The sequence below is a fragment of the Theobroma umbraticum genome, unplaced genomic scaffold, assembly GCF_002168275.2.
Source record: "Theobroma umbraticum cultivar Fairchild unplaced genomic scaffold, ASM216827v3 scaffold_2.0, whole genome shotgun sequence".
Classification (NCBI taxonomy): Eukaryota; Viridiplantae; Streptophyta; class Magnoliopsida; order Malvales; family Malvaceae; genus Theobroma; species Theobroma umbraticum.
In genome coordinates, this window is record NW_018397277.1 from 485,320 (window position 1) to 492,253 (window position 6,934).

At 31.8% G+C, this 6,934-nt stretch overlaps 1 non-coding gene across 1 annotated transcript; it reads right to left on the reverse strand.

Annotated features, from left to right (window-relative positions):
- Positions 1-2,269: 2,269 nt before the first annotated feature.
- LOC149526327 (small nucleolar RNA snoR8a) lies at positions 2,270-2,362 on the reverse strand. Its single transcript, XR_016352119.1, has one exon. It is a non-coding gene; the product is annotated as a small nucleolar RNA snoR8a (small nucleolar RNA).
- Between the last annotated feature and the right edge of the window lie 4,572 nt (positions 2,363-6,934).

Genomic DNA, 6,934 nt, shown 5'->3' on the forward strand with positions numbered 1-6,934 from the left:
ATTTATATTATGAATGACCCTTTGATATGTAAATAAGTATTGATACTCATATTTGTTTCATGATTGTGAATATTGTGTTAAGCCTAGAAAATGGGTACAGACAAATGTTGATAACTTATGGTGAAAGGACCATAGTGTGATAATGGTATAGAATGTGTGCTAAACCATAAAATTATATACTATGTGAATATTGACCTGGAATAAGATCGAAATCACACATTATGTTGAAAAGTTTCATAATGATGTGAGAATGTTGATTTACTTGTGTATTTTATACATATAAATGAATGTATGTTTTTATGAATGTGATGGAAGACTAACCCATGCATGTTGATTAAGGCTGGCTTGGGCTTAGTGGGCCATACCCACGTAAGTCCATGCACCAGTCACAGACTTCAAGAAATGGGTTGTGACAAAGTTGGTAATAGAGCTCTAGGTTGTATAAATCCTAAGGCTTTCTTGGTCATGTCGCATAGTGTCAAGGTTGTATGAAAATCTAGTTTTTGCTTTGTGTACCTAGGCACAAACCAAAAATGGAAAACTTGCATATGATTCGTTGTTTGTCTTCCAAGCTTAGTTCCAATTTAATGATGTCACATGTTTATACATGTCTAGATATTGATACCCTTGTGTTTCATTGCTCTTGTTTGAGTGATCATGCACCTAGAACTTGAGCAGTTTATAGAGACACGGTAGAGCAGGAACCTCCTACAGATGTTATAGCTATACCACAAATGCCCACTAGGGGTCATGACAGATGCGTTAGAGCTATGAGATAAGTGCGAGTTAGGACACCCACCAATGATCATGTGAAGGATCAAGCTCCATATGTTGAAATAAGACACCCAATTGAGGGTGTGACCCTTGATCAGTTAGCAGTCGGTATGCATGACATAGGCCAAACATAAGAGTTATAGCCCAACAAATGTTAAGGAAGAGATGACAAGTTGAGAAACAACCTACTATATAGTCCTCCCCTAATTCAAAAGGTCAAGATGACTATTAGTAGTCTATGACTATTAAGGCAGTATGGATATTTTCTTACTAGATTTCTTAAGATTGAAACCTTTTTCTTTCACTAGGTTTGATGTGTCAAAAAACCCTCAAGCATTCTTCGATAGTAATTACAAGATATGCAATGTTGTGGGATGTTCTAACATTAAAGATGTAGTGTTAGCTAGATTTTGATTGAAGAATATGGTGTGATATACATCTTTACAGAAGGGTAGACAGGTCAGTGTTACTTTGCTTACTTGGGATGAGTTCAATTTCTGCATTTCTGAATGGTCAAATGACCTATCTAGTCCCTGTACTCTTCAATTTTATTTAATTTAGCCCTTATACTCAAAATCGAAATAATTTACTTCTTTGATTTTGGGAATTGCATCAATTTAGTCCTTCTCCTTACTGACATCCAATTTTATCGTTAAAAGATGACATCATCGATGATGCCAGCAATGATGTTATCGTTGACGTGTCACTTTTGATGCCATGACGTTGAGATGATGACGTGGCATGCCACATGGCATTATATGATGATGTGGCAATGTTGATGTGGCAAATCAAAAAAAATTCTAAAAAAAAATTTTACTACATCATAGGGACTAAAGTGAGCAAAAACAAATAGTATAGGGACTAAATTGAAAAAAATATTTGAAAAAATACAAATCTTTAAGTAGATTATTGATATGCTTATTAATAAGCGAAATATTTAAGTATAAAAAATTTATGGTGTTAAAAATATATATATTTTCTTACTAGATTATTTGATTCTAGAATTTGTAAATTAATTTATCCTTTTTACAAAAGTTAAGTTTGAATTTTCCTTCTATAAAAAATTTGAAAAAATTTCATACCTAAAATCAAATTTAGATAAATAACTTACATTATGTTAAAATAAAATAATATACAATGACTAAATATATTGATTTAGTTACAACTTTCACAATTTACAAATACACATTCTTTTGAAATTATTCAATTCTTACCAAATTTACCTTTTATTTAAATTTACTCAAAATTTCTTACAAAACAATTTTATTTAAACTCAAATACCACAATCAAATTCTACTAAATTTAAATTTAAATTATTAATTTAGATCTATAAAAAATTTATTAATAAAATAAAATGGTACAAGTATTTGCAGTTATATTTAACTTTATCAACTATAAATGCAGTATTTAATCTAGAAAATTTTAACTTAAAAAATATAACTTGAAATATTAAATAAAATAACAACATAAAAAATAAATAAATAATTAGAAGGATGGAGCTCAGATTCTATGGTTATAATAAGAGGTTTGTCATATCCAAATTAAGTAAGTCAAAATGAACAATTACTTTTATAATCATCGCTAACTCCATATCTCCATTCTTTATTTAAAAAAAAAATCAACATATTTTACTTATTTGACTTTAGCTCAAGTTAGAAACTAAGTTAAATAAATTTCAAATTTTTATACTATTATAAATAGAAGAAAAAAGAATTTATTTAGTGATTTTATATTATTTTATTTCAATATAATATAAGTTATTCATCTAAATTTGACTTCAGGTATGAAATTTTTTCAAAATTTTTTTATAAAAGGAGAATTCAAATTTAATTTTTGTAAAATAGATGAATTAATTTACATATTTTGGAATCAAATAATCAAGTAAGAAAATATATATTTTTTAACACCATAAATCTTTTACACTTAAATATTTGGCTTATTAATAAGCATATGATTAATCTACTTAAAGATTTATATTTTTAAATATTTTTTTTCAATTTTGTTCCTGAACATCTCAAATTTTTTTAATTTAGTCTCTGTACCATATATTTTTGTTCACTTTAGTCCTTATGATGTGATAGAATTTTTTTTTTTGAAAATTTTTTGATTTGCCATGTGGCACTAACATGTCAACATGTCAGTGGAGTCGCCAAGTTGTCGTAACGTGCTAGGTCTGGGAACTCAACCGCTAGACGTGGGCGAAAGACAAGTTAGGAGTCGCCACCAATCTTTTTTGTATAGGTGCGATTGGCCACCTATTAACTCGGTTCTAATCGATGAAATCTTAAATTAATTTTAGGAGCGTTGAAAGAACGAGAACTGGTCTATATTTTTAGAGATGGGTTCAAAAGTGCGGTTATGCATGGAAAAGGGTTGGCACCTTCGCGGTGCTCGTTTCATGAATAGTACCATTTAATCTTAAGTTATCCTATTATAGCCCACCCTTGATTTTATTCCTATATTTCCTTAACCTTTGCTTATTAATTAATTCTTTATTATATTAGCTGACTGAGTCTTTTATTTGGTTTTACGGATGTACATGATATAGTCGTAAAATGATGTTATGAATTGTTCAATTTTAAACAATGACGTCAGCAATCTTTTATTGAAAAATCATCCGTAGACTATCCCAACTCTTTGGTGAAGTTTCGAAATTTTCCTCACCTAGGGATATCTCGAGAAGAACTCGTCTCTTCGAGCACTTCGAAGAAATCCCATCACCGAAATTCCTGCCCCATTAACAAGATAAACATGGCATGCTATGACAGGATAAAATGATGATATCTACATGCATGCATTTATTAATTTAGTTGGTTCGGTATTCATTCAATAATATGTTTAATAATTTAAGGTGATTTATTACCTTGTTCATGTATTTATTATTATTTATTTTTTTAATTATTTATTTTTTCAGAGCTTTATATTTAAATCTATATTCCTTAATTAACATTATGGATTAATATTTTTTACTTAACTATATAATTTATCAAATAAATAGTTAATTAATTTTTAATGATTGAATTAACTTTATTTAGTGATATTTGTTTAAGCTAATCAACTAACTACATTAATTTAGATTTAAATGAAACATTATGTAAATTTATATTTTTCTAATATGTATTATTTTTTACAACGATTATTTGTGTTAAATGGGTATTAGAGTATAGAGTTCGGATTTATCCCGACTTTTCAGTAAAAATCCATCTCGAACTCCGCATCTAAAAAATCTATATGAAAGAAACAACTCATTGCCCTCATCATCTATAAGAACATAAATGCATTTTCATTTTTTGACATATTTTATAATATATATCTTGACTTTTATATTTCTTTTCTTACATATAAAAAAAAGTAAATTGGGCCTAACCACATAAAACCTTCACAATAAGCTCATTAACACAAACTAAGAAAAAATCCAAAAAGAATAAAGAAGTAACTATACCTTATTTGGGCTCAGCTCACTATGACATATTAAGCTTAGGAAAAAACTAATGAGTTTGCTCCAAGAGCCCACTCCCTTCTTTCTTTCCTTTATCTTTTATTCATATTATTTGTTCTTAGCTACCCCACATTTTCTTCTCCCTTTTTTTGTTTCTGTTTTTTTAATTTTTCTTTCTTTCTTGCCTTGGTCAATTCCGCTTTCTTCCCTCTCGTTCCCTTTCTTTTTCAACGTTTCTCTTTCTCTGTTTCTCCTTCATTCCTTCTTAGCAAGTCATCTCCCCTTTCTTCCTTCTCTTTCCCTTTCTTCTTTTAGCTTTTCTCTTTCTCCCTTTCTCTTTCTTTTCCTCTCCTTTTGGCCGGTTTTTTTCTTCTCTTTCCTTGGCTTTCCTTCTCTCTTTCTCTTCTCCATTGGTCGACATTCCCTTTCTCTTTCTCTTCTCCTCTGGTCGGTCTTCCCTCCTCTCTTATTCGTCGCTGTTCCCTTCACCGTCGACCTACCCTTACCGGTCTCCTCTTACTATTTTCCCTTTACCCACACAAAAATCAACTCTTTTTCTTTTCCTCACGCTACTCGAACCCCTTTTCAAACACTGACTTTCTTTTTTTTTATGCTTTTTCTTGTGATTTTTTTGATTGATTTTATTTTTATTGTGGCTAGGGTAGTCTGTTGGTAGAATTTTAAGATTTTGGGTTCTTGGTTTTGCTGGTGCTTGTTGTTTGAAGAAATATAATTTTTTTTGTTTGCCGTTCTTCAATCTTGGTTGCGTGCCCCCTATTTTTGAACCAGAGTTTTAGGCTTCTTATAGAACCCAATTGTTATCAAATATCTAGCTACTTAAGTTCTTAATCAAAATAATTTTATATAATAGAGTTATCAATAGATCTATGTATGGATCCATATCTAATTATGAAATATATGCTCACGTGAATATGCTTGTGGGCACATTGATTGGTGAATTCCAAAATGATGTGGTTACACTATTGTTTGCATGATAATGGACAATGTATGGTGATGCTTGATTTATGATGAATGATGATTATGTTTAACAATTCTAGGCTTATGTATTTTGTATGTATTAACGAATGGATGTTTATATGAATGCAATGGATAACTAGCCCATGCATGTTAATTAATGTTTGCTTGGGTCTGGTGGACCCTACTCACTCACGTAGGTCCATACGTCAGTCATAGACCTCATGAAACATGACCACCTATCATGATTCCCTTTAAGATTTTTTTTCTTGCTCTTTACTAAACCTTATATAACTTCTTTGGATTCACTATCAAACCATACTTTTTAGTCAATTCATGCCACATTAATCATATGGCATATTTGGTTCAATATACAACTTTGAACCAAGCTTTCAATTTAAAACCAAACTGAACTTGAAAACTCAAAGTTCCAACCATTGCTCTTTGCGAACATGAAGCAATTATGCAATGAGTTAGATGAATTACAGAACAATGGCTTCCATGATCTTCTAATAGTCCACGATCAAAATAAGCCACTTGACATGTGATCTAGAATTTCCATAATAATTGCGTACTTGATGCATAAATCATGGGAATGAACACATGGTTTGCCATCATGATGCCATCATGGCCATTAAGAGTACTTGGTCTAAAGTGATGAAGCTAGCAGGTTCATTCGTTCACCACCATTTAACGATTCCTTTAAGATTGACACCATTGAGGGAGGCGATGGAATCTACTTCTCACGACAGGATGAAATGGTTCTGATTGAGTTTAATAGTTTCCTACTGAAAACACTCTTCGTGATGGTGATCCCTCTTCCTAATAATATAGTTAGTATTTTTTTTTTGGCTTAACCCATGTACTATAGCAATTTCGCTAATTAAGGCTATCATCTTTTATTGTACCCAAACAAGCCATTAAATTTTGATTTTGATCCAACCAAACATTTAAATGCCAATGAAAAATAATTGTCCTTAGGTCCAATGTTAGCTGGCATTTTATAGGTATGTGACATATGACCTAACTAATTGACTTGATCACGTGAGTTGACGTAGCTATGTGGCCACAAGTGCTGGATATTTTCCGTTTCCCCTTCGCCCAGCCAACTTTCAATCATTCATTGGTTCTTTTCTCTAAACGAAATAATTAAAAGAAAATCGAAAAGGCCATATTGAATTGGGTAAAAAACCATTCCTTCCTTACTACTTTTGCCTTTTAAGGGTTCATTCCTTCCTCGGAAAGATGCTGCCAGGTCGCCAACTCTAGAATCCATCGGCACTGCAGGCTGCAATCCAAACGCTAAAAGTCATTGACAGCTTATCCATGTTAAAGCCAACAGAAAGAAACCTAATAGCTTACTCAAGACAATATAGTTGGAACTGGGGGGCTGAGGGCCGAGGGCTCCCAAAATTTCTTCTGCTTTTCTAGTTCTTCTCATCGTCAGAGTTAAGGACGGCAAATAATATTCTGGTTGTTCATTTCGGAATAATGCAGCTTCTAAATGTTTTCTTCATAAAGCAAAGAAAACAATCAACTTTTGAACTATTCATGAGACTGTCTTCTTCTTTACTTAGATGAACTTCTTGACAAGAAATGCCCAAATCATGGCGCGCAGAAACTGCAAATTAGAGAAATTTGTCATTTGTATGTGTTCCTCCGAGATATCACTAGTGACCAGTCCATCAACCCAATGGATTCACACATTCACATCTGCACAAGGTCTACTTCCATTGGCAAAATACC